Genomic DNA, 26249 nt, shown 5'->3' with positions numbered 1-26249 from the left:
GAACAAGTTTATAGGTCATCAAAGCATTCTATTTTGATGAATGTGCATGTACTGTACAGTGTACGCTACAAACCACATTTGTTCTCCATTTTAAAACCATAACTGAAACATAGAAAGGTAAACTAACAGCAGATCACTCTCTTCATAGTTCACATATGTAAATAGGGTGTAGATATCAAATACCTATGCATGCTAATATACAAGCAATTTGTTCAGGTACTTTTGTAATCCACAATTCTCATATGGCATGGAAGGGGAAAAAAAGAAAAAAAAATATGAAAAAGCCTATGGTTTGTAAATGATTAAAACAAAAAGATATGTACTATTTACTGTTAATGTTTTCTTACTGATGCATCGGTCTGACATTTACAGTCCTCTGCTTGTATTATTAATCCATGTTTGTATGTTTCGTAAAGGTAGGACTGAGGCAAGAAAGGACCGTTCATCATTTTGGGGTTGGAAATTTGTGTGGAGGGAAAAAAAGCCACATTTATCTCCACATGCTTACAATTGATGTTTAATTGTGGGTCCTTAGAGTCTTACAAATGATAAAATGCCATGGAATACAGTTTAGCTCTAAAGCTGAATACTTTGGTCTGGCAAAAATGATCACCAGCTGTTTAGTGTGCTGCTATTTTTAAAAAAGCAAATTCTGAAACAAGAATGCAATACTACAAAACAAAATTGAAGCCACGGGTAAAGGCAATTTCACAAAATGTCTTCAAGAAATTTCACGACTTCAATTTCTATTCAAAAACTTTTTTCTGTCTAGGTCAAATTTGCCTCCGCCCTAGTAACTTGGATGTAACATTTTATTATGATTGCAATGAGGGATGTTGGGTGAAAATGTCTGATTTCAAAGAGTGTTTATTTTCAACCATGTTAAAACATTAAATCCCAAGGCGCTCATCGTGGAAGGAAGTGTCTAATTTTTAACCAGTGCTAAAGATATTTTAACTTTAATAAATAATTATTGTAACAATAAGACTTGTGGTTCTGCTTTATAATTTCAGGTAGCACAAATGTCACTTGAGTGTGCAATGCAGATGTGAACAGTAAAAAGCCAAAGAGACAATGAAAAGCTAATGACATTCTTAAAGCCTCTTCATACACAGGGCCAGTCTTCGGAAAGTTAAATCTCTTCATCTTTGTACCACCTTTGCTTCACCATGGTGGAAAATGTCATTGAGTCAAGGCGAAATTAAAAAGGTGCTTCTTTTTGAACACAGGGAAAGACCGCACTGTTTCAAATTCAGTCAACTCCACTTTTCCTAACCGACATCATCTAGCATGAACTTTACTAAGATGGACTACAAAAGCGCTCCTTGGATCGATGGGTGCTTGTCACATTTTGTTCAGTCAAATTGAATTTGGTATTTTTGTTTCTCACGGTGTAGGTTATCGGCCTTGAATATAATTGTCCAGTGTCATCATTACAAATTTTCAGCATACATTATGGGGAAATAATCACGCTCAAGATTACTTTTATTTAGCGTCTGAACTCTCGAGTGTCTTTGTGTAGAGTCGGTAAACTTAATCGGTGGTCTTTGAAGGATTATGGGTAACATCCTCTCGTAAAGACTGGTCAGAAGTAACATAGTATATGCTAAAGGTGGATTAAAGAGAACAAAACGCTATATTTTTCTTTGCAGTAACGATATGCTCGCACTAGTCTGAACGTGGTATTCTGATTAATATTAAAGTGGAAGTCAACCCAAACATATATTTTTCAAGGATATGTTCTATGCAGGTCAACTAGTCTAAACACGGCATTCTAATTAATATGGCATTTGTGGAGTATGAGGATTCCACCTGTTTTTTGCTAGCTCAAGGGGCGGGCATTTTGTCACTTCTGTCGACTGAAAATGACATCACAGTTGCTCAAGGCTCAGATAACGACCAATCATGGCTCAGTTTGGGAAAACAGGTGAGCTGTGATTGGTCGTACTTATGTTGAGAGACTGAATGTAGCGCGCGCATACAATCAAAATGGTGAAAAAAGGGATAGGCAGTAGGGGGGGAAATATTGGAAAGTATACGTAGCGTTTCAACTCATGCTACATTGCTAAATGCAAAGACAGTAGCTGATTAGCAAATATGGTGTGTATCATGAAACAAATTTGTTACGTTAAGTTCTTTTTGGAGAATAGACCATACTGCCCTCTCCCCCACCATCCAGGAAGCAGGTCCATAGTATAATAGTCTTTTTTTTTGGAGCAGAGAACAAACCCACATGCACATAATGCCTACGTTGACATGAGTGCACAGCTGCTTGTCCCGCGTTTCGACGGACCCACGGCAATGGATAGAATCTTGACGGAAGCAGGCAACTGAGCGGGGTCTAGTCGGCGACGGACTTGTAGTGTGAGGTCTCGCCCGGTCCAAGACACATAACGATATTATCTGGTAGTCTTCGCAGCACGACCGTCACGAAGGACAAAAAAGTCGTGTAGACTGAGAAGGCCATAATTCCTTGATTTTTGCTTTTCAATTGATAGAGCTCCAACAGAAACAACAAAAGACTAATCTTTTGTGTTGTGTTAAAAAGAGAGAATTGGTTTATTGAATCGGATGTAAAATTGTGGCCATTTATCCCATCCGTTCATTTAGTCCAATTTGATGTTTTGATCACTATCTTGCCCCAAAGAGCAACAAAGGAACTATCCCTCTCACTACGACGTTTTCCTCACTTTCATCCGGTAGCGCAGATAAACAATGCAGTGACAGTCTCTCATCACTCAGGAGGATAAATCTCTGGGCTGGACCCGATAACATCAAGTGTACTGTGTCACCTGTCAAGTGGAGTGTGTCACAGTTCAACGGGAACTCAAAAACAAGAATGTGTGGGTGTGTGTGTGTGTGTGTGTGTGTGGATGATGGGGGTGGGGGCTGTTGTGGGTTTACGGGTGCCTCTTGGCATGCAAGTGCAGGCCTCTCCAGGCAAGAGTGGAGTGGAGAGTGGTGAACGGGGGATGGTGCTTATGAAGGTGTATCATGAAACAGAGAAAGAAAGCGGGAGGCGTAACGAAGCAAATGAGAAGTACTTGTGCAGACACTGTGAAACTATGCCATTTTGTAAGCTCCGCTAGTCTCATTCGCATGCTAAGAATAGGTAGGGGATCTAAGAACACAATTATTTTCACCTATAAAAGGCAACATATGCCGGGATCATAAAAGTTCTTATTAGACAGTAATTTATTAAAGAAAGTCATATAAAAAGAGAGAGGTAGGGAAGATCATTTTAAGTTGTCGTTTCTTCCTCTCATTAAGAGCCATAGTGTCAGAGAACTCCAATACTCACGGTAAAGACAGATGAGTGAATCTGAATTTTATATGCCAATTCTTTTTTTTTTTGTACTTGTACTGAGTACATAGTGTAATTAGTCCCTTGAAGGTGAAGTCTGCAGTTTTAAAACTTCTAGAAAGATTTGAATGTAGCTTCATTTCATTATTCCCTCCCCACCTTGAGTCTCTGCCTAAAGCCCCTCTTGGACTTGGAAGAACAAGCCCACGTTAGCCACGACTGCTATACTGGTTAGGATGACTTATTCATAATATTGTGTTAATATAACGCCAATGTTATTGGTTTGAAGTTTTATTATTTGAAACGCACAATCAAAACTCAAAAGGTGGTGATAAACGTTCTTGTCAAGTGGTGTTGTTTTTGGCAGGCATTTTAGATTCAGTCTTAGTCCTATGGACAAAAATGCTTATTAGTTAGTCACATTTTAGTCACTGCTATTCGTGATAGTTTTAGTCTCGTTTTAGTTGACGAAAACTCAAAAACGTTTTTAGTCTAGTTTTAGCCCATAAATACTCCAAAAAGATTTTAGTCTAGTTTTAGTCAATTTGAATTAAAAACAGACATACGTTTCCACCCAATAACAAAGACTTTCGGATCCACTAAGGATTATGCATTACACATAGATAACGTGGTAACAGTGGAATCAATGCACATTACTCCGAAATAAGCCGAGAACCAAAACATTTTCTTTGGCAATTGTTGTGGCTTTACTTCCACCTCCACATTTACCGTTACCACTGTCTGCAATGCATCGTGTTGTTCTTTCTGCTTGGATTTGGATGATTCCGGTTCCGGTCCTTTGATTCGATTATGGTTTCTAACGATTCTCGATTCCGATTCTTAACAAAAAAAAAAAAAAAGGAATTACTTTTGGACAAATCGCATGAACTTTTTACTGTTTGTGAACTTTACAATGAATTACTCAAAGGGTTGTTTTTAACTAGTATATATGTTTTCATATTTGTTTGTATTATTGTTGACAAGAGCTTGATTTGAGAAGCTCAAGACAATACGATAATGCAGCTGTTACTGAAAGAATCCTATTGAACACCAATTTATGGGCTAACCTAATGTCTGTCTTTAAAAAGAAACATACGACAAACAAAGGTGCATTTTAATGGCAAGCAAGAAAAGTTCATCTAATCTAAGCAGTCTGTGGAACCATATGCTGTATGTACTGTATATGCTGCAGCTGTGTTACGGGCTGTGTGTGCTGGGTTGCTTGCAGAACTGTCCTTTACGTGCAATTTCTGAAAAAAAAAAAATCCAGTAGTCTCTGAGCCCTTCTTTCAGCAGCCACCGAGCAGAGCTATCATCCTCCTTAATGCCGATCCTAAGTAATCTGAGGCCCTTTCTCTTCTGAATTGTCAGTGGTTCAAACATTGTTATGCACTGAATGAGAAATAATATCCTACAATTGTAATCATTACAATACTGAATATAAAGGATTGGCAATGAAGAGAATAGTTTATTGTGAAATTTATCAGCATCCTCTCATTATCTATTACATAAAGAGCAAGGGGAGATGTTGATGCATGTGGCACATTTTTCTCAGAACATCGGAAGCATGCGCATTCCATTCATTTGCTGCACAAAACTGAACAAGGAAAACATGCTATTGTGTACGGTTATTGTAATGGTAAAATACAGTTTTGTTAATGTAGATGATTGTAAATGACTCTTCTTTCAGACAAGAGCATGGTATTTGCATCCTTTAGCGAGATGAATACCATCGCAAATGAGCCCTCACAAAACAAAGGCACAACAGGGAAAAACATGCAATTGTAATAGGTGGAGGTTTTATGGGTGCCTATTGTGTTAAACCTGGCAATAGGCTTGCATGTTTGCTGTTTCTTTGACTCATTCAAGAGTAAGAAAAAAATAGAGCAAAATATCCTGTATGTATAGTATTTGTGTACATATTCTTATACTGTATGTAGCTTTGTGGGGCACTCTGACAAACAATTGAATATCAATTGCATCGTATCAGTGATTATTTGTCACAAATTGTAAACACAACTGGGATATAACATTGACAGGACAGAATATTAACTAAATACCATGACTTCTAAAAAAGGATTTGAAGTCATTATTGTATTTCAAATATGCTACAGTTACTCTATAGCAGAAATCATGCAGATGTTTATATTTGCGCTCGTCGTGGACACGACACTGAGTCACTGTTGTGCAAACATCGACTCTGATCGTTGATGTCTCTCCAGAGTTCTTTACTTGGCAATCGAGAGTCAGCGGAGCATGAAGGAGTCACTGTTCATGGATAAAACAATCACTCTCTAGGGTTCTACACTCGGTAACATCAAGGTAAATAAGAGGATGTATGAGTGACTACGGTGTGGTTCATATTGTAGGGACACAATTGGCAGGCAAATCAGATGAAATGTCAAGCTTTACCCAAATGTTGAATAAATATCAAGTGTCACCTTAACTTAAAGACAATAGCATTTCCTTTCAACAAAAAGAATCCATTCCCAATGATTTGGAATGTTTGCATAAGAGAGCAAATGATGATCATTGACTTGAATGTGTATTTAATGACAGTTGAAGGCCAACATTTGAACACAATCCATGTAAGGATGCAGGTTACACCCAAGTTTTTTTTTGCCATGTTTGCAATTAAGTGATGGATAACCTGTCGGGGAACTGCAAGTTGCTCTACATAATGTAAAGGCAAAACACATCACTTTTTGTTACATCCCACTCTCCTTCTACAGTATTATCATTGTCAACTTCGCCACATAGTTCTGAGTAACCTAGTCAATGGCATTTGCAAAAATGCCTACGCGCAGAGTTGATCAGTTGCATGCTCACAAAAATGGTGAGGGTCCTAACTAAAACTGAATTAGAATTTTGGTTGAATTCAGAATTGTGCGACATCATCATAATGTTAACGGGTTCGCTGTGCGTCCTCTTTTAAAACTATTATTATTTCAAAGAAATGGTCTCAAACTTGCGGCTCGAGGGCCATTTGCAGCCTGCATGATGAAATGTGGCCACCCCTTACTTGGAATCTGTTAAATGTCTGTCGTTTTGTGTGTGTTTTCGTTTTTGTTTGTATTAATCACTTATGGGCTACCACAGCTCAGGGTCATGACAGCTTTCAGTGAAACATAACTCTGAAGTGATCAAATGGAAGGAAAAGCTATTTTGTCATCCAGTCAGGTCTTTTTCAAAAGCTACCGTGAAGTGAAAGGTTGGCAATGAGAACGGCCAATTCCAAGAAATACTGAAAATGGAATTTTTTTGTTGTTTTTGAGTACAGGGGCACCGAAACATGTCTTGAATGCACAGAGCAAGTTGCGGTACTCAAGATATCAGATGTCAACACTCAGCTAGACATGCTGAATTGTATGCAAATTACACTTCCGACAAGCTCTCCTTGAGATGAATCTTGTTCACGTTTCAAAGAACCATTCTGAAATGTGACTAATAAAGATTGAGAACATTGGATTTGTTGTACTTTTTTTTTCTTTTTTTTTTAAAAATACTTGAATCCCTTGCTTTTGTGGACGGACACACTCAGACTCTTCAGTGGCTCTTCATAAATTGAGTTTGAGACCCCTGCTTTAGATTATTTATTTTTATATAATTGTGAATTATTAAAAACAAATGTGAGTTGGCAGTGAGAAAAAGTCATCATTTCTCTGTATTTTAAACCTCTAGCTCTTTATTTTCCCACAGCCTTTTAGTTCTTGACAATCACATATTGATGTAAACTTGGTCAAGGTTGCACAGGTCAGTTGGCCCGCTTGTCGAACATGTCCAGATCATGAATGTTGAACTGTCCAGAGGGCAGACAAAGCTCTAATCTCTTGTTTGTATAGTAATCAATACCATATTGATCACAAACTAATTATATAATCATATTTTTATTCATACCGTATACAATTGATTTCAGAGTACAGATACTTGCACTCCAAACTATTTGAATGAACAAGTACAGATTGTCCTTCCTTGCACTTTAATGACATTTGAAAGCAACAAATTCGACCTAGCATGAAACGATAAATGCTACTCAGTGTTTTTATCATTTCCTTCACCGGACTCAAAAAGGGGTGTCAAGAAAAAATGAAAGGGAGACGAAATGATACATTTTAAGTTAAGCAGCCTCATATTCAATGCAGCAAAAATCAAGTGTCAATCATAGGTGTGGTCACCTACTAGAACAAACTGGATTCACCCTTAGAGGTTTCACTATATCCCCACTGGCTACCAGTGATGTCCAATAAAGCAACTACATTTGCAAGACATTGTTACTTTGCTTAAGATAGCTATCCCTCAATCATGAACTAAATGGTTTGGCCTTCCAATTGGCTGTGTAGGTTAGACATATGAAGGAGTAAAGTAATGAGAGCAAACAAGCAATTTTAATATTTTGTTAACATCAATTCAAATGTATTAATGTTATCAATCAGATCCACAAATTGAAGATCTACAGGAAGTGGGTTTAGTGCTTTACAAATGTATCTGGCCACAACACATTGTAAGGTTAATGTCTCTGCTTAATTAACGGCAACCACAATAATTTGATATGCCTCCATAAAAGTTCATAATATAGTATGTGGAAGCTCTTTCACTGAAATGATTTTTTTATGGGTTTTACAGAAAAATGGTAAAGCAGATGTGAAATTATAATAATTTACTTGTGTTCCTGACCAGGACAAAAGTGTTTTATGGTTGAAAGTTACGCTTGATTAATTTCTTCTTCTCAGTACAGTGAGGCAGCTTCAATTTGGATATATGAATGTGAATTTGGTTTGAAATTCCTCAGTCGTGTTCAAAATGGTAAAATATTACAGCTCACGGCAATTGAAATACCCTTTATTAAAGCACTACTTGATGCTGAATCTTCCTTCTAACCGTTGGTCTTATATACTATACTGTATATAAATATGCACAAACAACTGAGGGTTGTTTAGTTTGTTTGGCCTAGTGTCATTCTAGTCACTCATGGAAAAACTTCAGAGAGGTGACATGCACAGAATTTGATGAAGCGATGAAGGCAAAGCCCTCACATCCTCCTGACCTTCACCTGTTGTAGAGACAAATTGCATTAGAGGATGACATGTCATTCATCTGAGCAAGCACTTGGAGGATCATTTAGTTAATTTAATGATTAATAAGTTTTACACCTCTTAATAATTTCATTTAGCCCAGTGATTGAAATCCTGGTGCGCTGGGCAGAGCACAGCGGGAGGCAGATGAGGATGAAGACCGACTGACTAGGATATGTCAGAAGGAGAGGGGTGTCGAAAAGAAAGGAATGGAAGGAGAGAGAGAGAATCTCCCTGAGGACTACAGATCAGTCTATTACCACCATGACCTTTTCTCTCCATTGCATATGCCATTAGAAGTGGGGGATGTGGAAGTAAAAGCCTTGATTAACACAGTGATCCAACATGTTGAAAGAGAAATGGAAAAGAAAAAATATGTTCCTTCATTAGGAAAATGTTCTGCATTATTAATGTTAGAAAAGCTGGGCTGAAGGGACCTTGGCACATTAAGGATTCTTGGTTTAACCAGAGGTGATCTGTGTAGAGCCTCAAAGTCTGCGTTGAACAGTACAACACATTTCCACAGACGTCTCACTCATGGAATTACAGGGATCCTCAGAAATGAAACATCAATGACTCATCAACAATATTACTGCAGATAATAAGTAGATAGAGAGAATATGAGTGGTATGCTAGTATTTATGGTTATAGAATCATTTGAGTGGCAACAAAAGCTCTTTCACCATATGAACGATGTTCAACTTATGGTTACGGGCTTTTACCTAACTGGACAGATAGGACAACACTAGACAGTAACAAAAATAGTGTATACTTGCTATGTCTTGCTATGTAGAAGGCACTCTCATTTCTCAAATCATTTGGCAACAATTAATGTTTAAGATGGGGAGAAAAAGAAGAGAAATCAGAAATTCGATCATAGCATGGACTTAAATGCGCCCCCGCGATTTCCTTATTATACAGGTATGTTGTTTACGCGATCTGACCTGACCTGGCAACCGTCTTCAGAACATCTAAAACACACAGTGACCTTGTTGCTTTCTGTCCAGGGCCCACGCCTTGTGACCCCATGTCACACAAGGTCACAACAGATCCGAGCACATTGGTTTCCAAGCATGCTCTGTGGTGTTTGTTTGAAAGCAAAGCTAAACACAGAAAGACCTCTAGACAACCTTCGAGGGCCTTTTCCAATCTATACAGCCAGCAGCTGATGCTTATCTGTGCTATGGCAGGAAGGAGTCCTCTCTAATTGTGTGAAGCCACGTATTGTTACGGAGGACAAAGAGGCTCTATTAAGTTTGTGCTATGAGAGAGGTGACGACACGTAAGCCAAAGAGTAGCTGGCATCAACTGAGTGTGTGCACCACGTATTTGCCAAAGAAGAAATCTTCACAATTTTCCACCTCCGTGACCACGTGTGGTTTGCGAGTGCGTGGGCAACGCAATGAACCAAATTGTCCTTTTCTGTTTTCCTTTTTTGAGCCTAGCCAATTAATGCGTGACTTAATTGCAACAAAATTTAACGGACGAGTGTGGCATGTGCCAAGGGAAAATCTGGTGCAGATCAAGTATATCTCCCCTCACTCCCTTACGCCATCTTATTCGTCTTCACAAATGGAGAGTAAAATTTGCCACCCCCTAACCTCTGGTTGATCTAAAGCAGGTCCAAGTATCGTATAGAATATTGTAGAATAATTCAAACACATGTAAAATAGCCATTTTCATTCACTGCTAAGGTGCTCACTGGGTGACGGCTTAGGTCACAATGGAGTAATGATCTTGGTAAGCAACTTAGTCACGTTCCTGCTTGATGCACTGAGGAACGCAGCCCTAAACAAGCTAATGTTCTTGAAACAAGTTGAAGTCTGCCGAAACGCAGAGCAGGGCAAATAAGTGATGTCAAATGACTGATGAGCATTTGGCTTGGACGCCTGACTGCTTTAAGGCATTGATGAAATTCAAACCTGTCCAAAAGCTACTTAGGAAAATAAACTTGTCCTCGTTCCAAAGACATATCTGTTTGAATTGAAATGTCAAACCAATATTACAGTTCTGGTTATTCCTGAGAAAAAGGAATGGAATACATCTACTAAATGAGTTTTTCAGAGAGGAGAGGACTCGAAGGAATGTCACTTTGAGGGTGGTGCGGCTCGAGGTTTGTGCACTGGCTGTTTGCGAAGGCAGGGAACCAACAGCCACAAAACTCTGACAGCAGCAGCTTGCCTCAACAGGGTGCTCCCGGACAACATTGGGGCCAGTGTTTAGACTGAAGAAGTCTGTACTTTCCCTTTCAACACCTTTGTCCCCACTCAGGACTACACAAAAAGCTGAAAGTCACTGAAAAGTACGGAGAAAAGATGTGCATGCAAAGATGGACTCACTTAAAGAGCTACACAACCTCTGTTAATTACTACCATTTAGCCAGCGGTAATAATTGCTTTTGTTGAAGTGACGCCAAGGGGTTAATATGCATTTCATTTAGCAATTATTATTCAATCAGCAGCTTTTCTTTGAATGCGTGGTGTTTATTTGCAATGTACTCTACTTGGCATGGTTGCCCTGGGTGTTTTTAGTTACTCAGTCACGTTTTAATTGCCTGCTTCCACCTGTAGAAAGCGGAGCAGGGAGGTCCCCCTCTCGCCGGCAAGCGCAGCAGGCTTTGAGATGTCATCTGTTCTCTTTAACAGGCCAATGACTGCTTCCTCCTGTCACAACTTTGACTTCCTGCACAAACATAACCTCATTAAAACTGCCACCGCTGGTTAGTGGGCGGGCCTCCTGGCCCTCCCCTCCAATTAAGAGAAGCAAGCTCTGTTGCTGTGACAATTCCCACTTTGAGTTAAAATCTGAGTGCTCTAGGGGCTAACGCCATGTGTCAAAACATAATTATGATCTCAGCCATGCCTCCGTCCAAAACAGAGTAGGGAGTAACAGCAAGCCAGAGCATGAGGACTGAGAGAAGAGGGGCTGATGAATGAAGCCACCGAAAGCAAGAAACAAGTAAGAGGGATAATGAGGATATTTGACCATTGTGCATCATCATATCATCACCCTTCCTCTCATGTCTTCAAAATTATGTCCTACATTTTGTATGAGCCAGAGGAAGACACATCCATCATACTTTATCTGCTGACAATGGATGCATAGACGTCAAAAGATCAGCTAATCCTATCCGTTGTATAAACAAAAGTTAACTGCAATATATTTAGCAAACCCTCCAAAAGACAGAAAGTTTCTCCCATTTAGGCAGCGGGAAGGTATTATAACAGAGGCTGATCCCAGGACGCTAGGCAAAGGAGGCTCGGGGTACACAGAGGGCAGCAGCAGTGTGAAGCACAAACACTTGACTGCATGCAGCCAACACGCTGCAAGCTGTGCCCTTTGTCACAGCTGCCAGTCAGCCACATCTGATTGATACTCAAACTGTCAAATGTTACTAATGTAGCCTTCCATGTGAACCCCTCGCTGATAAAGACATTTTAATTAAACTTCAATTCTGGCAAATTAACAATGCAATTACTGTGAGGTATAATCTACGGCATGCTAAGATCCAAATGTGGCTTCTATGTGCTACGCAGGCACAGGAGGAATTTTCTTCCCCGTTGCAAATTGCAATAAGGCCCTCCCCCGACAGTGCCCTGTAAGATGGGGCAAGGTAACCAGACAGGTGTTCAGGTGTGTGATGTTTGACATGCTCACACAATGTGCGCTCATCGCTGGGAGGAGGCTTGCTTGACAGCAGCAACTCCCCAACCATGATTACATTATCTGCTTTTGAAGGTCACTCCCTGTTGTCGAGACAAACCAAACAATTGAGAGACAGGGATGTACAAAACCACTGATGAAAAATTATATCGATGATTAATTCAAGTGGTTAGGTACTTAGTAAATTACTAGTGTGTGAGGTATACCTCATGACATAAATTAGTTGAGCATTGCTCTCTCATTTGTTTTTAAAAAAAATAAGACGTTTAAATAGTCTTTTGATATTAACAGCAGTTAAATAGTTTCCTTCATATTTTGACTGATAACAATAGTGCATTCTGTCCCTTAAGTGTAATTGAAAATGTTGGTTCTTTTATATCAGACAAACGATTTTCTAGGTTATCATTTACCTGACATGCTTCGGCGGAAACGTTTGCCTTCTTCAGAGTGTCACATGATTGTGTGTGACATGTCACACCATCACCATCATGTGATCTGTGTACGTTTTGTAAATATATTTTATTAATGGAGGTGGAAATTAAAATTAATAAAGCCGAGCAGTTAAACAATGCTTAAATAAGTAAGAGGTAAATTGCATAACACATATCTACATTATCTCCCAGTGGAAAGATTGCTAAGATTACCGTAAATACACAAGAAAAATGTGTCCGGCACAAGATGAGGAATATTTTTGGAGTATTTATTAAGGTTTGGTATTTTTTATTAACAAACCAAGAATAATAAGTCATCAACCAATCTTTTGGGGAACAGATACATCCATACAGTTTGCTACAGACCTATTTTGTGGCTTTCCCCCTCGGGGGAGCTGTGCAACTAAAGGGGGGCGCGCTGGATAAATGGGCCCAGTGTTTGTAACGGAGAGGAGTGTGGCTTCAAGCCAAGGATTTGAGTTAGCGGGCCTCGGTCCTGGCGAGGAACACTTCACAGTCTGCCAACTGGGGCTGCCCATGCAGGGAACGGCATTGAGTAGTGGCGGGGGTGCGGTGTGGGTGCTGGGCGTTCTTTCAATCTCCTTATATGTCTGTGTTTGGATGTTTGAGGGCGATTAAGGGAAGTCCTCTGGAGCATGCCCGTCCACCTCCCTTATGTAGGCTGGCAAAGAAAACCATGCTTTGGCCTATTCTCAGCATTTGCAGCTAGCGCTGTGGGGTAGCCATGGCAAGCATGTGCTGAAATGCCACATAGTGGGAGTGTAGACATGTCTCCTTGGACAGATGATTGTGGCTATTGTCGTTCTTCGAAGCAGGCAAGCTTATTGGACTTTACATACGAATGCAAGCAACAGTGAAACATAAACGTGTACACACACTAATTGCTGTAAGTGAGCGAGCGTTAGGAGCGGGTGGACAGGTCTGGCTGAGCGTACAGTTTCACGCGTTCATGCACTGCTGCTCTAGCAGCATAATGGGGTGTGACGCATCAGACTAAGTGGCTAATGGGGTGTGAAGTCATTAGAACACTGCCTGTCTCTAACTCCATCTCACCAAGCAACTATACCTCATTTGTTTGCAGCATCCTATCCCTGCCATTACATATACTGTCCACTTTCTTTTTTCTATAACTTTATGAATGTCTGTTTCCTTCAGCAATCAATTTTTGCAAATAGCTCTTCAATAGGACCACCCCCACATTTGAAAAACATGTCTTTCTGCATTCCATGCTGACATTGTTTGCAGCATGAAATGAAGAAATATGAGAGCAGAGCGTTTTTATTGATTGAAACATATTTAATTCTATTTACATATTTATTTCCACATTTATTTTTCTTTTTGAATTTGCTCTTATTTTTGTATTTGCCATGTATGTATTTATATGTAGATTTTTGGTTGTTTTTATTCCCATTTTAATATTTTTGTAATTAATTTGTCTATTTATTTATTTAAGCAGGCAGTTTTGGCCCTCCATATAACTAGGATGTGTTTGCACGTTACTAGCACCACCAGGTCATTGGCATAAAATACGACTTAGGCCATTATTTTAAGAGGGTGATGAACACTGCATAGAGCATTAATTATCCAGTGCAAATTTGTGTCAAAACATTTTCACCCTGATAGTGGCCGGTGTTATAAGCAAAAGAGGCCTGAACTCACAAAGAGTACAATTTCTACTGCCATGTGCATTCATTTGAATTACGAGGCACTTGTCACATAACCCACAAGTGAAGACAGCAATGTCTATAATAGTGTTGAATGGAAAAGGGTCAGGAAGTTAGGTATGCTACCAAAAACATATGTTAATGGCAATTCCAAACTAAAAAAAAAAAACTTCAGCATATTACCATACAGTAATTTTCTTACATTGAGTGCAGTGTTCTTAGCTTGTTTTTCACAGGGCAGCTGTGCTTTTTTTGTATGAGCCAGGCATGTTGGAGTACATAAAGTCAAGACATGATTCCCATGCATAAGCATAAAACCTCCTCACAAAACAAAGCCAATGTCATTTTCAGTCCAATGCACAGTCTACTACCAAGGGTAGAAAACATGTCCCACAATTGCGCAATGTATGACATGCTTCACATCAGCAAGACATTAAGTGTCATTTCTATGTCGTCTGACAGCTCATTTGGACGGCAAAGAGGGCAAAAACAGTCTCTCATTATCCAAACTGCTTATCGTTACGACGGTCATGCTGGAGCATATCCCAGCTGTCTTTGGCCAGTAGGCGGTATACACCCTGAACTGGTTGCCAGCCAATCACAGACATTGGTAGAGGTGGGCATTTTACTAAAATTTGCCGTGGGTTTATCAGCAAATTTCTGCAGCTTTGTTGCTCTCCTGCCATCTGTCTATCCGCCTTTTTGTCAAGTCGGATAAAATCGAAATCACCTATCGGCCGATCCGTCTTATCGTTAGTAACGCGCTTCCATTTGCGCTTCCGTCAACCAACAATTATTTTATCTTCCACAAACACAGAACATAGTACCGAATAAAAATATGTATATGGGCTCTTACGCTGATGCCTATGCATAACGACAACATCAACTGGGTGCTGCATGCAGAACAGTGAGAACACATTTAATTTGAGGGCTCTCGAGAGCAATCCATGTGTAATTAGATCAATACCCACATTTTCCCATTTTAATACGAAAAGATTAGAGGTTCCCCGAACGGGATTAAATGTTCATTGGCGGACCAGCTATTATAAAAGAATTCAAGAGAATTTGCATCTCATACTAAGTAATAATGCTTATCTTACATAGACCAAGCGTGCCTTATACAGTTATAAAGACATCATTTAACTGACAACATTTGACTACATATCATTAATCATTAATCTACCAAGGGTGAAATTGAATATCTTGTGTCAGGGAAGGAAAGTTTTCTTGAAAGTGGTTCTGTTGGCCTTGTCCACCATTAAAGTATCTGCTCACCTGTGAACAACCACTGCTGTGGAGCAGGTGTGACACCATATGCACACGGTAGCAGCAGTGTGGCCTGGGAAGAGGCAGGACGGGAAAATTGTTTCTCATTGAACTGTTTTCACATTTACTGCCCTTGTGGCAGCCGAACATTTGAAGATGGCTGTTCTAATATACAAAAAGCAGGAAAATGTTTAGAGTGTGAGTGCAAAATATTTACAGCTACACATTACTCTAGTGCAAACTAGCAACAGATAGCAATGATGGCAAATGGCTTGTTCTTGTGGCACCATTAGACCAATGACTTTCCTTTCTATTACATGTCAATCTGTAACATTCATGGCCATAGCATGCGGAGTGATATTCACTTGTCATGACCGTCCAACCGCATTCCATATGTCGAATCTATTGCCCGGCCGTCGGGAAAGGGGCAGTCTCTCAACCCTAAGTGCTCTCTTTGGGTCATGTGACTGCCAAGTACTCTGGAACACTCGTTATGGAATACAGGAGCAGGAAATGATTATCAGGGGGTCAATTTATGCGAGAGAGAGAGGCAGCATGACAGAGTGAGAGGTCAGCTCCCGTCCATATCTCCAGGCATTAAAGATTGACATGGCGAATCTGAGAAGGGCTCCTCTCCTGCCTCAGTCCTTACCACACACATGCACTTCCCCATTTAAATATCTGACAGACGATGAAAGTGCAGCCATTAAAACGTCCAGAGCGCTTCAGGAATGAAATGGGGGAGATAAAAGAATTCCCCTGGGTAATCAACGGGGCTATGAATTAGCCCTGAGTTTAAGACGGGGGGAGAAGGTACAGTTTAAAGGACGGCATGCATGTTTAACACATTTGTGGTTCTTTTTTTTTTTTTCAGTCAGTCCAATCAGTCCAGATAAGACGCTCAGAACAAGCTCATATACAGTAAGCACCAAATTGCCCTTAAAGCCAATCTATTATGTCGTGGATGCCCTAGATAAATTAATTATAAATGTTCAGGTACTCGAACTCCTTGTCCTTTGGTCAGTTTGCCAAACCACAGTCCAACCAGGGATGCCAACCTTTCAATTTCCCAGATGAATAAGGATGTGAAAATCAGCACGAAACATCACAATATGGATTTAATAGACTTCCGATTCCAAAACAACTCAGATTATGAAAATTACTTTATGCCTTCATCATATGGCATGTCTATGTTACATGCTCATTTATTAGCAAGCATATTGCAGGTTTTGTGTGTGTGTGTGTGCGTGTACTGTAGTGTGTGAGAGGCAATGTGTATGTACATTAATTTACAGCAGCAGCCAGATGTACCAGATGTGCACAGAGTAGGAAGGATCGCTACATGAAAATCCAACACATCTACTATTAGACTTCGTTAATATTGGAAGTTATACAGATTTCCTTCTTTTGGGCATTACAGAAAATGTGAGGGGGGTTGGCATCTCTGGATAACTGCTTTCTAACTAAATCTACCCTTAAGAGACAGCACTAACAGAGTAGCTGTACAGTGTGACTGAAACTGACTTCGGACGTTTGAAGTTTAGCTAAGTTCAATTACAAAAAAAGTGGGCAAACAGACGGTGGATAGATCTGTTTGATGGACACTATAAAATTTGTTAAAAGTGGTTCTCAGCTTTCAATTTCTGTCTTTTCCTGTCTGGCAATGTAGTTGTGTCGTGAACTAAAACACTTGCTCAGCCCCCCTTTTGGTCACTGAGGAGGTTCAAAAAAAGAAGACCATCTTTATATTCATCTGAAGACACAACCATGGACGTAGGCCATGGACGTAGTCTGACCGTTGTGGTTGGCATGGCTCCTCAGCGTCGGGAAGGGTGGGAGCACATAATTTAGGATAGTTCAGAGAATGGGATTTTACTTGTTCTTTAACAGTACAAGGTTGACTGGATCATACTGTGGGTTCTATTTTTTAGTTGAAAGATGAGTACGGGTGGGATGGTGGTGGGTTCCCCATCCAGTCCAAGCCTTTGCAAACCGAAATAAAGCAGAAATTACAATAAATGAATGTTCTCTTTTCTTCAAATTTGTCTTTTCCATCTTCTTCTGTCTTCTGCGGTGGGGGTGTGGGGGCGGACCGACGAAATGTAAGGATGGAAGCGCTTTAAAAGAACAAGGAAGGACGGGAACGGAGGATGATAATTTTATGGGGGAAGGGAATTTTAAGGACAGAAGGGACGAGCACGGAAGGGTACCCAGATCGCGGACAGAGGACGGGCCGGCAAAAAAGGGTAAAGTGCCCACCTATGCCACCTGCTGTACATATAGAGTCAATGCAGTCTGGGTCGTGTTTCCATCTCTCTTCAGCAACATTACATTTTAACAAATACGCTTTCGTGACTATATTGAAAACTCAGTCCTAAATGAAGACTGAAGTGAAATGACAAAGCTTCACGGACAGCATACTGTACAGCAGGATTTCTATGTTGCCATACCATTTTTATGTAGTCGTGCATTGAGAAAAATCATCCCACCATCAGATAAAACTGGCTGCGAGGCAATTTGGACCAGACGTGATATCATTCAGCTGTTTAAGAATGAACACATTGTGTGTCCTAAGCAGCAGTCGCTTTATGAACACCTTGCATTGGAGACTTACAGAAAACAATTTGTCCTGCTGGTGTTCCATAAAATGACATTAAAATTTGACTCACCACGATGTATTGGCTGGAAGAACTCCAATGTTTAAGCTATCATCTGTTTGAATGTTACTGTTGATATAATTTCCCTTTAAAGCACTGAGAGCTCAGCTATACAGTAATGACTAAAAATCAGGGATCCATGTAATAATTGCACAATAACTAGCCAGTAGAAAATCTAGGTCATTTATTAGCAAAAGTCATTTGATATTTATTGCATGAATTAAAGAAAACTAAGCGTTTAAAACATTGATAAAAAATTACCTGCACCTATTGCAATGTCACAACAATTCAACAACTAAAGTGGTTTGAGCACCTGTGCCCTGGCATTTCAGTACAATATGTCTACATCAGTCATACTGTGACATTAATAATAATGCTACTGCCTGTTTTTGACATAATCTGACCCCACGTCAACTCTCAACAATCCCCCTGCTGTAATATGGCAAAGAGTTGACCTGGCCTCATATAAAAATCATACATGCACTCACTCGTTCAGTACACACATGAGGCCTAGGCTTCAACAAAGTAGCCAAATAACTTGCAGTAGCTCAAAGGTCATATTACTTAAAGAATCTCCTGTGCATAAAACAAACAATAATCACAATTTGACCTTGGACCCTCAATTCACATTTTTTCCTATGGGGGAAAAAATAAAATAAAAACAAACCAAAGGTCAAACAGTTTATATTTGGAATATGTGCTTTACAATTCATTGCGAAATTTTTTCTGACCTTGCCAGTAAATGTTATGGGACGTACTATATGTTCAACAGCGGTACAAATATCCCCGTAGTTATTTTAAATGTCATGAATTTAAAGCCCATGGCGCCAACACATTAACATCCAATTTAAGAAGCATTTTCAGAGCCAGCCGCTAAGATGTTAAAAGGTAGAGCTCGTCGCTGGGGTGGGCTGGAGCGATGCTGGTTGAGGTGAAAGGGTTAGGAGGGGAACGAGCACAGCAACAAGGGCCTCTGTCCCGGGCCAGGCTGTGAGCTGCAGCCTTGTGCTGATAAGACCGTAATAGTCATCCTTAGAGGACCCAGGGCTCTGCTCCCCTTATTAGTCATTTATCACACCTGGCAGCCTCACTGAACCATAATTACTCTTCCCTTATCCCCCCGCACTGTCATGTCCATGAGAGCGAGCGGACTAGAGGGGGAGGGAAAGAAATAGCTGTGAGAAACAGTGTTTGGAGAGACTGGATGGTGAGAAGGCAAGAGGACTTTGTGGGAGGTCATGTAGAAACAGAAAATGCTGCTGGAGAATGGTTGTGAGTGGATACAGTCCAAAGTAGACATGAATAGCATCTACTACATACAGCCATGTACCAGAGTAGGAGAATGAACAAATGATGGCCATTGTTTCTTTATTTGGTTATTTGAAAAAAAAAAAAAGGGTGGTGGAACAAAACGCCAAATTCAGTAATTCAATTCACTGTATGTAAAGATGGAAAGGAATGTAATCTCACAAAATATATCCCTTGAAAACAGAGCAGTCATTGTGCTACAAATGAGAACCAGTTGTTTCTGACCACAGTGCACCCACTTAATGTTTGACAAGACAGGAATTACGGGGTGGAGAAAGTAAAAGTTATCCGGTCCAGTCCGGCAAAAACAACTGTTTGTAATAGTGAAATACTTAGCATTGAGTGCACAAACAAAATAGTTGGTTGCACACATCACTTTTAAAAATGACTTTCCAGAGCTTCATGATTACATTCTTAGACAATGTTGGTCAACCTCAATTTCCCCCCTGAAAAAAAATCATAGAAAATCATCTAAATAATCTCTTCGAATGTAAAACAATCATTAAGGACTATTTTCAACCGTTAGTGCATGTCTCTTTTTTTACACGCCTGCGCTTACACACTTTTCATCTTCTCCAGTCCAGACTCTTGAAAAACCTGCTGAGCGTAAACTGGGCTTGACCGCACAAAAACAAAAGAGATGTAATTCATTGAATTCTGAGACTGGCTGTAAATCATGAAGCGAGGAATGTTTCCCTGAGACTTGAGAATGTAATTTCAATTCCGGAAAACAATACGGCACATTTTAAATTTGAAAAAAACTTTAGTAGCAGATGCAGTGTTGCTGGCCAGTGAACCGCTCCAGCTTCCTATAATTTGTAGGAAAGTAGACTTGACACCGATCTGATCGGCTGGATCGGATCGGTCGATATTTTGCATTACATGCAAAATCTGTGATCAACTGTAATGTCATAATTTGCCGATTGATCAATAACGTCATGAATCGGGTGCATGAAATAAGAAAATACAGAAAACACAATCCCCGGTCACCACGGGGGTGTTTCGTGCTGCCATTGTGTACGGGTGAGCTCGAAAGCAAAGCTATTTTTATCCTTTTCGCGTGTCGTGTGAACAGAAAGCGTTTTTTGCGCTGGCAGGCTGAAGTTCCGCCTCCGCATCCTCAAGCAGCTAATCACAAAGTAATAGCGTTTGTGTAGTTTTGTGATAGACATGGTAAAATTTGGCCATTTTGTCACTTCTGTCGACTGGTAGCCCGTTTTTTGAAGCTGAACCGTGATCGGTCGTTACCCGAGCCCTGAGCATTTGTGATGTCATTTTCAGTCAACAGAAGTGGTAAAATGGCCGCCCCCCCAAAGATGGCTAAAAAAGGGGTGGATTAACTCTTGTTCCACAAACAGAATATTTATCAGAATGCCGTGTTTCAACTCGTGGGCCTCCATTGAACATATTCTTGAAAAACATATGTTTGGGTTGACACAAATGGACAGAAAAATACATGCAGCCAGGAAAGTGCGTAGCTGTGTGACTTTTTTGACTGAAGCACATGGCAGAATATAGCCCTAAAGAAATATTAACTGAAGGTGAAATGTTTCAAGTAACATTTATAACATTCCGACGGGTCATAAACATGTCGAAATAAGTTAAACACTGTTCATAATGAAATCATAAAAAGTAGGATTCTTGTCACAGGTGTCAAAAGAACTTATAAATGTTATTGTAATGGTAATAGTAAAACATGATTACAGTAACTCAAGCTTAACTGATGAGACCTATGGTGAAAATTGAGTTTTACTGTTGTCAGGTAATTTGAAACATTTTTATATTAGCACCAGAGAGCATGTTCCGTGGTTGAACCTTGCACAACCTCTCCTTCGTTTTTATGTTTGGTATACAATTATATGCTTGTCAAAATTACTCTGCAGATTTACATTTCTTTCACGACTGAGTTACAAAGACATTTCTCTACAGATTTCATGTTGTTACCACGTGCCTGGCTGTCACGAACTTGACATTGTAAGCAGAACCAGATGTGAGCTACATGCTGCTAATCTCATGTTGTGTTTCTGCATACAACGCCGCAAAACACCCCGTTCTTAACTGGTGGAATCAGGTCATACACTCGAGGTAGTGGTGCATCATTACTGAAGTGGTTTCAATTTTCACCGGGAATAAAAACGAAGCAATTGTGTTATTACGCAATTGCATTTAGGTGGAGTTCTGTTCATATACAGTTACATGCTGTATTGACACACAACAGTCAAGAAGGAGCACAGTGCATATGGGCTTTCACAGGGCTTGAATGAATTGTGCCAACATTAGTGTCCCTCACAGATGGGGACAACACCAGGGCTCCCCCAGTCACTTCCAGATGTGTGATGTTCCAAAGAACAGAGGGAGCGTAGAGAAAGGGAGGGATTGCATGAATTTTGCTGCTATTAAAAACTCAACAGATGTGTGAATCCCAGAGGAAAGACATCTGGGTTACACATACTTTTTCATCACCACGCTAGGTGCTCTTGGATTTTTAAGATCCGTATTGCTGCCTTCCTCCATTTTAACAAGCATTTTATGGAGCAGCTTCCTTAATAGCCACTCACTTATAAAACAAAGCTGTAATGACATGCAAATGACTCATGGAAACACTGTAAAGAGGACGTGATGGATAGACCGTCTGTGCACTAAAAACACTCGCGCGCGCACACACACCAAAACAGTGATAAACAAAAGAATGTGTATCTCGTGCAACTATTTTATTTTATTTTTTTTACACCTCTACCATTGCGCACTCATTTTTAGCCCTAGATAGACCAAAAAGACGCTGGCCAACAGTGTCAGACGTTTACCCCCCGTGGCGTCCGGCCGGCTGTCAGCACGTCGCGCTGGAGGAATACACAGCAACGACAGACAGCGACGCTGACCATTAAAGTACCTTCTGCGCATGTGTGAGATGGAATATCCTCCCATACCATCGGCGGCGAGCACTATCTCTCATTGTTAGAAAAATTCAACCGGAGAGCTGTTGGCCGGTGGCGGATTATAAAAACGTAAACAATGCATTCAGCTATATTCTTCGCTCACGATGAACTCCCACGCGAAGTAAACCATCACGTTCTTGACACGGTATTGTGAAATACATTGTCAATCCTCGCTCTTGTACTTGTAAGATTAAGGCAGCGGAGGCGTGCTCACTGTTTTTCCGCATTTGTCACTTCCCCTTGGTGCTGCAAGCACTGATTTGCTAGCTAACAGCCAATCAGAGTGACCAAATGTCACGACTGGCGACGCCGAGTCAACATACGTAAACGCCCCCAAGACGCTTACAGACGGGTTACGGCACTACGACGGTGGCCACTACACTAAATATTCTGACGCCACGATGCTTCACAACCTCTGACGTCGCTTTGGTCTATCAGGGCCTTTAAACAGCAAAAAGTAACGGTTGACATTTTTTGTAAGATACAAAATTACCTATTCCCTTAGGACTGTTGGTGGGAAAGATTATGAAAAAAAGGTGGAGGAGTTACACAAGAACCCATTATATTTTGGTGCAGACCCAGGAAGTTATTTTAACCTTCTTTTAATCTTAACATGATAGATAAATATAATACAAACATAATAACATAAATCTGGTGAAATATTTCAGGCCTTTGGAAGGGGTGCGTACAAATGAATGCAGAGAATTTTGACCTCTGCATTCTTCTGCTCAACTTAAATAATTCAGTGGAAAGAACCTCAAGTTGATTGCTCCTGTAGTCAGAGAAATCATAATTCGACCCCAGAAAAAATGGTTTAATGATGGCAAATGTTGAACTCCTTATAACGTAATAGGTTTTCAGTTTTCATTGTCTTATTTCAGAATAAAATGTTTATTGCAAAATAACGCAAGGTTATTTTAGGAGGAAACGAGAAAGACTTCCACTGCCGGGTCGTTTAAGAGTATGTCAGCGCCGGCAGAGATTTCTACAGTCTAAACAAAGTGTTGTGCAGGCATTTAATTAAGGCAGCTCCGTGGTATCGCAGAAGAGAACAGTGGTCTTGCATTTTAAAAGAACCCAACACCACACGTAAGTCAGTACTTGACCAGGTTAGGGGTGAACAGAGGGCAGGACAAAACCCCACTTCCGTCCTTGCTTTGTCTGTCCTTTTTAAAAGACTTGTCGTCCTCTGTCCGTCCGTCCGTCCACAAAATGGGCCATTCCTGGGACAAAATGCCCATCTCTGATTATTTGCACCCCAAAAAATGGGGGAATTATCATTATTTATAGCTTATTAGGCCGTAGAAATATACTGATCTGGGCCACTTAGGTTCAAATTTGGGTGATTGTGCACCCCGAACTAATGAGTTTGGCATCAATGGATTAGACATATGAGCAATAGCCACCTCATCACTGAGTTAATTATTGCACTCTATTTGCCTTTGTCTTTTTCTTTCACTTCAACTGACCTCCCTTAGTCCATAACTGTGTTGGTGCTAGTGCAACAACAAAGTGTGTATACAATATATGGACCCTCAAGATGCAGTAGCATCTGCACACCAACACAAATTAGGAGAACAAACCACAGGGAGGCTTGCCCACTATCAGCAGTTCAAAGGTCAGCTGACAGGAAGGAAGATAAAGGGGAAGCAAGTACATTCGAAGTGCAGCAGAAGGCCTTCCCTCTATAGAAAAAAAATGACTTTTAAAAAATCAGTCAAAATAACTCTCTCTCTGCCTCTCTCACACTCTCACTCTACATTTCCCCACCAGCCTTTCAGTCTGTTTCCTCTTCCCTCCTGTCTTCCTAGGTTTTGTTCTATTTATGACTTCCTCTGGCATCGCTACACTTGTATGGGCCATAAATCAGCTGCTGAAAAGGACAGTGGACATGAGAGAGAGAGAAAGAGAGAGAGAGAGAGAGAGAGAGAGAGAGAGAGAGAGAGAGAGAACAAGAATGAGAGAGAGGAAAGAGAGAGAGAGTGAGAGAGTGAGAGAGTGAGAGAGAGAGAGAGAGAGAGAGTGATAGAAGACCTGAATGAGGCCTTCAACAATGTCTGAAAAACAATGTAAAACTCTATTACTTTAAAACTGAAACCTGCTGGAGATACCCGCCTGTAGGTCTGGAGTGGATGCAGCAGCAACATGCCACATTGTTACAAGTATCAGTTAAATAATTGGATAATTTGGGGACAGCAGAGTTGGGCAAAAATTTCACACATTTTGTTTTACATGAAGTAGTCATTTCATAGGGCGGCACGGTGGGCGACTGGTTGGCACGTCCGCTTCACAGTTCAGAGGTCGTGGGTTCGATTCCGGCTCCGGCCTCCCTGTGTGGAGTTTGCATGTTCTCCCCGTGCCTGCGTGGGTTTTCTCCGGGTGCTCCGGTTTCCTCCCACATTCCAAAAACATGTATGGTAAGTTGATGGGACACTCGAAATTGCCCCTAGGTGTGAGTGTGAGTGTGGATGTTTGTTTGTCTCTCTGTGCCCTGCGATTGGCTGGCAACCAATTCAGGGTGTCCCCCGCCTCCTGCCCGAAGACAGCTGGGATAGGCTCCAGCACGCCCGCGACCCTTGTGAGGAGAAGCGGTATAGATAATGGATGGATGGATAGTTATTTCATCAGTCTAAGGAAGTATCACTGACCCCTTCAGTAGGCTGTCGGTATTCTTTGTACAAGATTATTGATGCAATCGTGTTTCTGGTTCGAGTCAAGTGCGCAGGGATGAGCGACCCTCTGCTAGGCCTTCTTCAATTTCACCCGCTTCAGTCACTCCGACATTCATAATAGATGGCCATTTGCTAGTCTGTTGTCACAAAAGATCAGTCACTACAAATCCACCAATAGGGCACAAACCTCTGACATCAAACATAATCCATTACAGGATAGTGGTCAGTTTGATCAGTTTGGAAACAGAATGACTCAAACTAATACAGCAATGTTAGTACGGAGCTTATCTTATGTGGTGTATATCCAATGTGGGACATCTCATTCCTACGTGTCAAACAAGTATGAAAATACAGCATGTTAATGAAAGTAAAAGTGACAGAATACCGTTTTCACTTTGATTAAAGTGATGCATTGTTAAAACCAGAAATGGGCACTTTACCCTTTTTTGTCCTCTATCATCTGTCCGTGACCAGGGTACCCCTCCGTCATTGTCCCTCCGTCTTTAAATAATAATAATCGTCATCTGACCCCGTCCGTCCCTGCCCTTTTAAAGCGCTTCCGTCCTTACATTCCGTCAAGCCGCCCCCACCCCTCCCCCGACAAATAAAGTAAAAAAAAAAAAAAGCATCTGTGTACTCATAAACATTATTTGATGCTCATTAGCTGGCTAATTTCCTATGCACATCCGCTTACCGGCTGGGAGTATCGTAAGTGGATTGAATTGTTTACAACCTGTTTAACCAAGATAACATTTAGCAGCCAACACAACCACGGCCATGTTATGGATTCTGAGTTAAGCAGTAAAACCCACTCATTTTTGTCTATCTCTGGGGGCGGCCATTTTGCCAGTTGCTGTCGACTGAAAATGACATCACAGTTGCTCGGGGCTCAGGTAACGACCAATCATGGCTCAGCTTCAGAAAACAGGTGAGCTATGATTGGTCGTTACCTGAGCTCTGAGCAACTGTGATGTCATTTTCAGTCGACAGAAGTGACAAAATGGCTATAAATGTGTTGATTTTGCTGCTTAACTCTATTCCACAGACGAAATATTAAAGAGCACTTGGATGAGCTAAACATTGGCACAAGAGCATGAATGCGCACACGAACCACGAATTGTTATATTTCGAACATTTAGCTACGCTAAACTCGTGTCAACTCTCAGGAGAGAGACTGGCAACGGGCAAGCAATCAGGCAAGCATGGATCTTTAAACAAATCAAAAGACAACTTCATAGTCTCAACTACACTCCAT

General features: G+C 40.7%; 1 long non-coding RNA gene across 2 annotated transcripts in view; it reads right to left on the bottom strand.

Annotated features, from left to right (window-relative positions):
• The window catches only part of LOC147149930 (uncharacterized), a 408789-nt gene that overhangs the window by 310782 nt on the left and 71758 nt on the right, over nt 1-26249 (bottom strand). The gene's annotated exons all lie outside the window — the stretch shown is intronic.

This window comes from Filicampus tigris, chromosome 3 (genome assembly GCF_054856515.1).
Source record: "Filicampus tigris isolate MCC_2025a chromosome 3, RoL_Ftig_1.0, whole genome shotgun sequence".
Taxonomy (NCBI): domain Eukaryota; kingdom Metazoa; phylum Chordata; class Actinopteri; order Syngnathiformes; family Syngnathidae; genus Filicampus; species Filicampus tigris.
The sequence above is the reverse complement of the archived record's forward strand: the minus strand, read 5'-3'. Positions and strand labels throughout refer to the sequence as shown.